The sequence below is a fragment of the Sapajus apella genome, unplaced genomic scaffold (assembly GCF_009761245.1).
Source record: "Sapajus apella isolate SASKATOON/1434 unplaced genomic scaffold, GSC_monkey_1.0 scaffold32, whole genome shotgun sequence".
Lineage (NCBI taxonomy): Eukaryota > Metazoa > Chordata > Mammalia > Primates > Cebidae > Sapajus > Sapajus apella.
In genome coordinates this window covers 20,890,368-20,902,194 of record NW_022436972.1, presented here as the reverse complement: position 1 = coordinate 20,902,194, position 11,827 = coordinate 20,890,368, and the positions used below count along the sequence as shown (strand labels likewise).

The 11,827-nt window shown below is 44.0% G+C and overlaps 1 pseudogene; it reads right to left on the bottom strand.

The window, feature by feature from the left end:
- Positions 1 to 803: 803 nt before the first annotated feature.
- LOC116562195 overlaps positions 804 to 11,827 on the bottom strand; it is a 14,266-nt pseudogene continuing 3,242 nt past the window's right edge.

The window sequence follows — 11,827 nt, the reverse complement described above, 5'->3', positions numbered from 1 at the left end:
AACAATTGCCCAAGAGAAGGCCTTAGAAACGCTTCTGCAGCTGTGGGCCCTGGACCTCACAGGCTCCACCACTGACAACACAGGACAAATAATGCAGCTACAGTCACTGCCATCATCTGTTGTCAGTGTGGGCTCTGCCCTGCACCTGCTTCTTCAAAACCCCTGCTTTCTCATCAGGATTAGGGAACATGGCCCTGACTGGCATGTGCCTTCACATGTGCTCAACGAGCTGGAAAAGCAAGATCTGCTATTTTCTGATTCTCTAGTGGGAGTGGGTTCTACTCAAATAGAGAAAGGGGCTTTCAAGGTTGGCTTGTCAGTGTGACTGGCATGCTCCACTCTTCCCTCCTTGTTTATTTTCCCACTATAGATAGAGTGGTACTTACCTAGCTGTCCTAGGGGTGGGATTGCCAGGTTTACAAATAAAAATATAGGCTGGGCACGGTGGCTCACGTCTGTAATCCCAGCACTTTAACTTTGGGAGGCCAAGGCAGGTGGGTTGCTTGAGCTCAGGAGTTCGAGATCAACCTGGCCAATGTGGTGAAACCCCAACTCTACTGAAAATGCAAACAATTAACCAGGCATGGTGGCATGCACCTGTGGTCTCAGCTACTTGGGAGGCTAAGGCACAAGAATTGCTTGAACCCAGGAAGCAGAGGTTGCAGCGAGCCAAGATTGCACCACTGCACTCCAGCCCGGTGACAGAGAGACTCTATCAAAAAAAAAAAAAAAAAACAAGATGCACAGTTATATTTAAATAAACAGCAATTTTTTAGTGTAATTATGTTCCATGCAATATTTGGAACATATTTATTCTAATAAATTATTCATTGTTTATCTAAAATTCACATTTAACTGGGCATTCTGTATCTTCTCTGGCAGCTCGCCTTAGGAGTCTTCTCTGCGCTGCACTGCCCTTTCCCACACTGAGCCAAACCCTGGTTTCTGGGTGTGATGAAGATGCTGAAATGCCAAATCCACCTTCAAGATGAAAGCCAGCTTCCCGATCCTGGTTTAGAGTGCCAAAAATTTGAAATTACCCGGTCTTTCTCTCGGCTCTCCTCCCATAAACAGATGTTCCTCTTCTTCAATCAGACAGATGCCTGGAGTCAGCTAAAGTAGAGGTTGTGTCCTCAGGAAAGCAAAGGAGAAGCACATTAAAATTTAAAAAAACAATTACCCAGTTGCACTAAGAAAAAGTGGAGTAAGTGGTGCAGAAAGATTTCATGAATTTTTTATACTAGGCTCTCTCAAAATTCTAGTACCTCAAGTTTCCTGTGACTCACACTTTGCAGGGCTTTAATAGGAGGTAAAGCTACAAAGTAATGAAACTGATTTTCATGTGTTACCACACATACATGGAGATGAGTCAACAACCACTTTTGCTGTCACCTCCCACATCCCAGGGTGGATCCATTACTCAATTGCCAATCTGTTCCTTTAATTCAAAAAGGCAAATGATTTTCAAAGCCACTGCATTTCAATATATTATAGACAATAAGACTGTTTCCTAAGCTTTCTTAAAATTATAAATAACACAAACGAGGCATACAACTTGGCCAAATTCTCTAAAGCAACCCACACAAAGACTTTACTCATTTACCCAAGTCTTACACGAGGAATAATTAGACCTTCTCAAACCAATGTCAGCTTTCTCTGGGCTGCCAGACAAACCACCGTGGGATGTGTCCAAGCCACAGAAAACAAATGGTATCTGTGAGAGCTGGTGCTCATGTTGGAATGTATTTCACTAGCCAGGCTCCGTTCCTTGGGAAGAAACCCCATCTATGCTTCTCCTTAAATTAAACCTTTTTCAATTCCTCAAACATCCCTCGTCCTTCCCATTTTGGGGCCTTTGTGCAGTGTTCCTCCTGCTGGAACCCCCTTCTTTGTTTCATCCAGTGACCTCTGTCAGATCTCTGCTCAAAATCATTTCCTCTGGAAAAAGTCAGTTACCTAAACCTCCTCACCCCACCCCTATGTCTGGATCAGAGTTCCCTGTTATATGCTTTCAGGGTTCTTGCTCTCGTGTCTTCTTTGGCTTACAAGGCTGTCACTGTGTGATTTTGAGGTTAAGGCCGATCTCCTGTCTTCCTCAGTAAGCTGCTTGTCAGAAACCCCATTTTCCAGCTTTCCTTGCAGCTAGGTGTAGCCTCGTGGCTGGAATCTGGCCAATGAGATGCATTCAACTTCTGAGTGTAGCACTTAGAAGGAACGGAGGGGAGCCTCTTCTTTTCTCTTTCTCTCTGCAACAGCCTGAAGGCAAATATAATGGTGAACTGATAAGGGACAGGAGAGCAGCGGGACAAAGGGAGCCTGGGTGTCCACCACCATTAAGCTGCCAGGCTACCTTCGCTCATTATCTGTGAACATGAGAACTGCACAACTTCCCTGGTTTGTTGATGGTTGTGATATGGAGACAGAGTCTCTATCCGTCACCCAGGCTGGAGTGCAGTGGTGGGATCTTGGCTCACTGCAACCTTCACCTCCTGGGTTCACGCAATTCTCCTGCCTCACCCTCCCACATAGCTGGGACTACAAGCACGTGCCACCATGCCGGACTAAGTTTTGTTTTTTTTGTTGTTGTTGTTATTGTTTTTTCAGAGATGGAGTCTCATTCTGTCGCCCAGGCTGGATTGCAGTGGCGCAATCTTGGCTCACCGCAACCTCCGCATCCCAGGTTCTAGCAATTCCCTGCCTCAGCTTCACGAGTAGCTGGGACTACAGGCATGCGCCACCACACCCAGCTAATTTTTGTATTTTTAGTATAGATGGGGTTTCGCCATGTTGGCCAGGCTGATATCAAACTCTTGACCTCAAGTGATCCGCCCACCTTGGCCTCCCAAAGTGTTGGCATTACAGGCGTGAGCCACTGCACCTGGCCACATATAATTTTACATATATGCACATCATTGGCTATTTGGGTGTAATGCTTTCTCTTTTTTTTTTTTCTGCTTGATTTCCCCCTTCTCTTCCTCTTCTCCTTTCTCCCCTCCAACACCAGCTGTTGCTCCACTAACACACCCAACAAGCCAGATCACCAACCAAGTATGCACACTCTTGTATTTTTCTCCATGCTTACAAAATCTTATCTAGAAATTGGCAGTTTGGACATTTTGTTCTTTATAAAAGTGAGAATGTGGGTGGGTACGTGGCTCACAGCTGTAATACCAGCACTTTGGAAGGCTGAGGTGGGCGGTCATTTGAGGTTAGGAGTTCAAGACCAGCCTGGCCAACATGATGAAAGCCTGTCTCTACTAAAAAGACAAAAAATTAGCCGGGCATGGTGGTGCATGCCTATAATCCCAACTACTTGGGAGGCTGAGGCAGGAAAATTGCATGAACCCAGAAGGCAGAGGTTGCAGTGAGCTGAGATTATGCCACTGCACTCCAGCCTGGGCATTAGAGCAAGACTCAATCAAAAAAAATTAAAAAGTGAGAACATACCATGTGCACTTTTCTACATCTTCCTTTTCTCACTCAACTATACCTCATGAACATCTGTTTAAATCCATTGGTTTAGATTTATTTCATTCTTTTTTTTTTTTTTTTTTTTTGGAGACGGAGTTTCGCTCTTGTTACCCAGGCTGGAGTGCAATGGCGCGATCTCGGCTCACCGCAACCTCCGCCTCCTGGGTTCAAGCAATTCTCCTGCCTCAGCCTCCTGAGTAGCTGGGACTACAGGCACGCGCCACCATGCCCAGCTAATGTTTTGTAGTTTTAGTAGAGACGGGGTTTCACCATGTTGACCAGGATGGTCTCGATCTCTTGACCTCGTGATCCACCCGCCTCGGCCTCCCAAAGTGCTGGGATTACAGGCTTGAGCCACCGCGCCCGGCCTTATTTCATTCTTTTTAATGGCTGAATAATAATTCATTATATTGATATACCATAAATTATTCAGCCATGGGCTCTGTTTTGTGATTTTTGTCGCAATGAAGAATGCTGCAATAGCATCCATGTACATATTACATGTCTTTATGAACTAGTGGTTTTATCTCTGTGGGATAGATTCCCAGGCAGGAGCTTGCTGGGAATTGATAAACATATGAATGTTTAATTTTCATCAACATTATCTTCAATTGCAATGGCTAGAATCCCTCACATCACCTTTTTTTTTCTCCCTAGCTCTCTACAATTCTCCATTTTTCTGTCTTCCCTGCTACATCCTTTCTTGCTTCTATCTTCTATAATTACATTAAAAGGCTGAAATGTTTATTTTAGGTCAATCTTTCAGGCTAAAATGTAAAACACTTGTGCTACTATATAGAAATACAATAAATATTGCATAATAAAAAAATCCCCATTCTTTTTTTTTTTCTTTTTTTTTGAGACGGAGTTTCGCTCTTGTTACCCAGGCTGGAGTGCAATGGCGCGATCTCGGCTCACCGCAACCTCCGCCTCCTCCGCCTCCTGGGTTCAGGCAATTCTCCTGCCTCAGCCTCCTGAGTAGCTGGGATTACAGGCTTGAGCCACCGCGCCCGGCCCAAAAATCCCCATTCTTTTAAGAGGCTTAAAGAAAAAAACCCTCTTCTGCATGAGGCTAGGTAATTAACAATGTGACTACAGGTTTGTAATATGATAACTATTTTTCCTCTCTTTCTATAGTTAATCAAAATATATGTTCACAGATTCTCAAACTCTATGGTAACTGAATATTATCAGTAGCAAATTATGCAATCCCTTGCCAGTGTTTCCTAGGTAATTAATTATATGAGATATTGCTTTTCTGGAGCATCCTCTGCCCCCAAATCCCACTCCTAGTACAATTTATTCATTTGGCAAATACCTATAGCGCTATTGCTATGTGCTAGGCACTGTACTAGATGTGGGGCACATAGCAGGGAATAAGATGGACAAGACCCCATTCTCACAGAACGTCTAGTAGAAGGAAAAAATAATGAACAATGAATTACGCATGTTTTGCATACTATTTTATTTGGGGTAAAATATACATAAAATTTACCATCTTTTTTTTTTTTTAGATTCTCTCTCTGTCACCCAGGCTGGAGCGCAGTGGCGCGTCTCGGTTCACTGCAGCCTCGACTTCCCAACGCTCAAGCAATCCTCTCACCTCAGCCTCTCAAGTAGCTAGGACCACAGGTGCACAGAATCACACCTAAGTTTTTTTATTTTTATAGAGATGAGGTCTCACGTTTTTGTCTAGGCTGGTCTTGAACCCCTGGACTCAAGTGATTCTCCAGCCTCAGCCTCCATATGTGCTGGAATTACAAGCATGAGTCCATACCTGGCTTATATTGAGAGTTCTCTAGATGTTTTATGATGCCATCTTGATTTTTGCAACATATCTGTGACACATCTAAACATTCTTCATACAAGTCAGACATATCAACTTGCATATTTTACCTTCCCTTCCCTTCCTTCTTCCCTTTCTCTCTTTCTTTCTTTCCTTCTCTCTTTCTTTCCTTCTCTTTCTTTCCTTCCTTCCTTCCTTCTTTTCTTTTCTTTTCTTTCTTTTTTTCTTTCTTTCTTTCTTGACAGGGTCTCAGTCTGTCACCCAGGCTGCAGTACAATGGCACAATTACAGCTCACTGACTGCAGCCTCAACCTCCCAGGCCCAACCAGTCCTCCCACCTCAGCCTCTCAAGTGAATGAAACTGCAGGTGTGTGCCACCACACCTGACTAACTTTTACAATTTTTTTTGTGGAGATGGGGTTTCACCATGTTGCCCAGGCTGTTCTCAAACTCACGGGCTGAAGTGATCCCCCACTTCAGCCTCCCAAAGTGCTGGGATTACAGGCATGAAACACCACTACCAGCCTGTCTTTCAGGATGAGGGTTCTAAAGACTATATGGGGGAAATTTTAGCAAACAACAATAATTTGGCACTTAATAAATACTCTTGGCTGGGTGCAGTGGCTCAGACCTGTAATCCCAGCAATTTGAGAGACTGAGGTGGGAAGATCCCTTTGGTCCAGGGTAGACCAACCTGGGCAATATAGTGAGATTCCATCTCTACCAAACAAAAAAAATTAAAAAGCCAGGCAGGGTGGCACACACCTGTGGTCCCAGCTACTCAGGAGGCTAAAGTAGGAGATTGCTTGAGCCCAAGAGGTGGAGGCTGCAGGGAGCATGACTGCACCACAAATGTTTCTTTTCGAAGTATATATTTATATGTATGTGTAGTCTCTACCTAAGCCTTCTGTAAGCATCATTTTATTTACTTTTCACAATATTCCTAGGTGTTATATAGTTTATAGATGATCAAGCAGCTTAAAAGAGGTCCAGTCAGGGTTAAATCTGCTCATTCTGACTGCAAAGACTGAACTCTTAATTACTAAACACAGACTCTCAAAAATATCCTCCAGAGGCAGTGCATGCCTCTAGTCCCAGCTCCTTGGGAAGCTGAGGTAGGAGAATCACTTGAGTCCAGGAGTTGAGTCCAACCTGGGTGAAATAACATACACATCCAATCTAAAAAATATCCTCCAGACTCCTTCACACTATCTGCACGTATAACCTGCCCTAGAGGCATTTCCACTTGTAGTAATACAGTAGCACGTCTGACATGAAAGATTTCTTGTAATATTATCTTTTCACGCATGTAGTAGTTTTCTGTTACTGTGTAACAAATTGCCACAAACTTAGTGGCTTAGAACAGCACTCATTTCGAAGCCCACAGTTCTGCAGGCCAGAAGTCTGGGCAGATTTGACTGAATTCTCTGCTCATGGCCTCATCTGGCTGACATCAAGATGTTGGCCAAGCTGGCCAGGCACAGTGGCTCACACCTGTAATTCCAGCACTTGGGGAGGCTGAGGCGAGCGGATCACAAGGTCAGGAGTTCAAAACCAGCCTGGCCAATATGGTGAAACCCCGTCTCTACTAAAAATCCAAAAATTAGCCAGGCGTGGTCACAGGCACCTGTAGTCCCAGCTACTTCGGAGGCTGAGGCAGGAGAATCACTTGAACCTGGGAGGCAGAGGTTGCAGTGAGCCAAGATAATGCCACTGCACTTCAGCCTGGGTGACAGAGTGAGATTCCGTCTCAAAAAAAAAAAAAAAAATCTTCCAAGCTCATTTGGGTTGTTGGCTAGATGCGGTTCTTTGTGGTTGAAGAACTGCGGTCCCCCTTTCCTCTCTAGCTGTTAGCCAGGGGCCACTCTCATCTCCTAGAGGCCACCCGCATTCTTGGCCGCATGGCCCCTCCGTCTTCAATGAAGAGTCTTCGTCACATTAAATCCCTCTCACATTTTCTTTTTCTTTTCTTTTCTTTTTTTTTTTTTTTAAATGGAATCTTGCTCTGTTGCCCAGGTTGGATTACAATGGTGCTGTCTCAGCTCACTGCAACTTCCGCCTTCCAGGTTCAAGCGATTCTTCTTCCTCAGCCACCTGAGTAGCTGGGATTACAGACGCATGCCACCACACCCAGCTAATTTTTGTGATTTTAGTAGAGACAGAGTTTCACCATGTTGGCCAGGCTGGTCTTGAACTCCTGATCTCAAGTGATCTACCTACCTTGGCCTTCCAAAGTGCTGGGATTACAGGCATGAGCCACTACACCCGGCCCTCTCTCACATTTTCAAGTTTTGATTTCCCCTGTCTCGGACCTCTAGACCTACACACAGAGCTAAAGAGCTCATGTGATGAGGTTAGACTGGATAAAATCTTTTTATCTTAAAGTCAACTGACTTGGGACCTTAAATATATCTTCAAAATCCCTTCACAGCAGTCCTAGATTATTGTTTGGTTTACTAACTGGGAGAAGGTGTGTATACACTTGGTGCTAGGTATATTGAGAGCTATCTTAGATAGCTAACTTCTGCTTCCCACAAGCATGTGTGCTCTTTTTTCACCAGATCCTAAGCCATCCACAGACAGGAACCACGCTTCGTTCTTGCGCCTTTCCTGTCAGTACCTGGGACACAGGCACTCACCGGCTCCGTGTTTCCCGGTGGTTGGTTATCACCACCCTCCCACCACCGTGCATGGGATCCTCACTATAATTTAGTTGTCGTCAAGCTTTCATTTATTTTTTTTTCTGTGATATTTTTCAAAAGAAGGACTAGAAAAGTTAAATCATTAAACCCAAATTCAACTTTTTCCAGTAATTACTGGGAATTTTGGTGTCACTCCTCTAGAAAATTGGGAAGAAAGTTTCAAAATCCAATAACTTTTACAGAGAGGAGCTGAGGACCAAGATCTAGAAAAGTCCTTGGTTTTTTCCCTTGGCTATTTTGAAGTAAAAGTGTCAGAGAAGGGGGTCTACTTGGAATCTCAGGTACCTTCATTACAAAATTCCCTTGGTGGGTAGATGAAATACGCCAACATAGGCTAAAGACTCTTGTCAATGAATACTTGCCAAGTACAATAAAAAGTGCACTGTGTACTTCCATGATGACATCCTGCCCATGAACCTGGTACCTACAACAGGATCCAATCAGCAGGCTCTCTTCTGTTATGACCAGGTGGCTCATATCCCTGAAACCTCTCTTGTCTCAGGAGTCCTTTTCATGACAAGAGGCAGTGTCAATTATAGCATCCTTATTTGATGCCTATTGACCATCAGCACGTGACAGTGACTCTCCAAGTAAGTTTGGGAACAAGAGACAATCTATAATATGTATAATAATTATATATATATGTATATATTTAATTTGCAAGCTCACCAGGATTCACAATAGCAAAGGTATGGAATCAACCTAACGGTCCATCAGTGGATGACTGGATAAAGAAGATGTGGTATATATGCATGACAGAATGCTTAGAATAAGATTTCTAGAAACACTGAAACCACCAACCTTGACTCAAGAAGGAATAGAAGTGAGCTCCCTTCTTTGTGCATTTCATGTAAGGTATCTTCTTTGAAGAAGATTGGCTGTAAAGAGAAAGAGTGAGATGTGGTTACTAAAGGAAATAAGTGGTCCCTGGAGAGTCAGGGTTCCTGTTTTTAGGATGCAGGCACTTGAACACGGTTGAACAATAAAGGGCCAATGCAGCGAAGTGGTTGAGACATAAGACAAAAGAGGCAGGGTGCTGAGGAGGCAGGAGACAGGTGGTATCTGGTATGACAAAGCCAATCCCCTGCCTGCCCACGGCCGCAAGGAGTCAGGTGTGGGAGCATGGACAGCCTCTGGGAGGGCCCGCAGGGAGGCAGTTTCTCTGGAGAGGCGCAAGTCTCAAGGCGAGGAGATGCAGAGGGTACAGACTAAGAGACTGTGTTTTCCAATGGACAGTCATCTTGGAGGACATAAAAAGAATGATTAAAACAGAGGCTGGTAGCAGGTGGAGGTATACTTGGGTCTCAGTCACCGTGGAAGCCAAACGGATTGTATTTTATTTCAATCTGGGCAGCATGCCATCCTCCAAAGCCTTCTCCTTCTCTGATTCTCCAGGCTGGGTTGAGTGACCCTCATCTACACACATTCTACCCTGTGATACTTCTATTATAGAAGTTAATTGCATTGCATTTTCATTGCAAGTTTACTTGCCTTTCTCTGCTACTAAACCATGACAGTAATTGGTATAATCTTTACATAAACGGTTTTTGCAATTTTCTTTTCTCACTAATTTTTTTTAGATCTGCAAGTCAATAATTTTAAAGAAGTTTGAAAGAAAAACTTACTATGGAAAATTTTAAACATATACAAAAGCAGACTACATAGTATAATGAATTTCCACATACTTACTTGTCAGCCAGATTCAGCAATTGCTAATTCATGGCCATTCTTCCTTCATCTATACTCCCACCCGCTCCCCAACCCCAGTTCCTTTGAAGTGTATCACAGGCCCCATATAACTTCATCTGAAATGTTTCAAAAAGATAATTCTGACCAAGCGCAGAGGCTCATGCCTGTAATCTCAGTGCTTTGGGAGACCAAGGCAGGAGAGGATTGCTTGAGCCCAGGGATTCAAGACCAGCCTGGGCAACATAGGGAGATCCCACCTCTATAAATAATTTAAAAATTAGCCAGGCATAGTGGCAGCACCAGTGGTCTCAGCTACTCAGAAGGCTGAGGTGGGAGGATCACTTGAGCCCAGGAGTTTGAAGCTACGGTCAGGCATGATCACCCCACTGCACTCCAGCCTGGGAAACAGAGTGAGACTCTGAACATTTTTTTTTTTTTTTTGAGACGGAGTCTCACTCTGTTGCCCAGACTAGAGTGCAGTGTCATGATTTTGGCTCAGTACAACCTCCACCTCCCAGGTTCCAGCAATTCTCCTGCCTCAGCCTCCGGAGTAGTTGGGATTATAGGCATGCGCCACCATGCCTGGCTAATTTTTATATTTTTAGTAGAGATGGGGTTTCACCATGTTGGCCAGGCTGGTCTCAAACTCCTGACCTCAGGTGATCTGCCTGTCTCGACCTCCCAAAGTGCTGGAATTACAGGTGTGAGCCACTGCACCCAGCCTGAAAATTTTTTTTCAGAAAAAGAAGATAATTATCTTTTTAAAAACATAACCAAAATATCATTATAATACACTTCTTAAATTAACAATTATTGATATTTGATATTAACCATCAAATATCCAGTCAATATTCAAATTTCCTGAACTGACTCATAAACATTTTTAATTTTTAAAAAATCATTATTATTGGTTGACATGGCTACTAAGTCTCTTTTATTTACTTATTTATTTGTTTAATACCATTAAATCTTTTTTAATCTATAGGTTCCCTTTTCCTTTCCTTATTTCTTCATTAAATTTACTTTTTGAAAAAACTGGGCTGGGCGCAGCGGTGGCTCACACCTGTAATCCCAGCACTTTGGGAGGCTGAGGCAGGCAGATCATGAGGTCAGGAGTTTGAGCCCAGCTTGGCCAACATAGTGAAACCCCATCTCTACTAAAAATATTTTTTAAATAGTTGGGCGTGGTGGCAGGCACCTGTAATCCCAGCTACTTAGGAGGCTGAGGCAGGAGAATCCCTTGAGCCTGGGAGGTGGAGTTCACAATGAGTAGAGATCTCACCACTGCACTCCAGCCAGGGCAACAGTGTGAGACTCCAAAAAAAAAAAGAGAAAGAAAGAAAAGAAAAAACTAGAGCATTTTTCCTACAGAGTTTCCCACATTGTGGATTTTGATCATTGCATCCCCGTTGTGGTATTTTATGTATTTCTAAAGAGGGTCCTTTTTAAACAGTATATAGTTTACCCTGTTAAAATAGTCAATTTAATTCTCATAGTGCAATTATTGACATATTTTCTTAGGACCCCGTGGCTAAAAATAGCAAGAACAGGCAAGGTATGGTGGGTCACACCTATAATCCCAGCAGTTTGGGAGACTGAGGTGGGTGGATCACTTGAGGTCAGGAGTTCGAGCCAGCCTGGCCAACATGGTAAAACCCCATCTCTACTAAAAAATACAAACATTAGCTGAGCATGGTGGTGGGCGCCTTTAATCCCAGCTACTCGGGAGGCTGAGGCAGGAGAATCACTTGAATCCAGGAAGCAGAGGTTGCAGTGAGCTGAGATCACACCACTGCACTCCAGCCTGGGCAGCAGAGAGAGACTCAGTCTTAAAAAATAAATAAATAAAATAAAATTAGCAAGAACCAACTCAAGCTAGCTATCTTAGTTCAGGCTGCTATAACAAAAACACCCAGGCTGAGCCGGGCGCGGTGGCTCAAGCCTGTAATCCCAGCACTTTGGGAGGCCGAGGCGGGTGGATCACGAGGTCAAGAGATCGAGACCATCCTGGTCAACATGGTGAAACCCCGTCTCTATTAAAAATACAAAAAATTAGCTGGGCATGGTGGTGCGTGCCTGTAATCCCAGCTACTCAGGAAGCTGAGGCAGGAGAATTGCCTGAACCCAGGAGGCGGAGGTTGCAGTGAGCCGAGATCGCGCCATTGCACTCCAGCCTGGG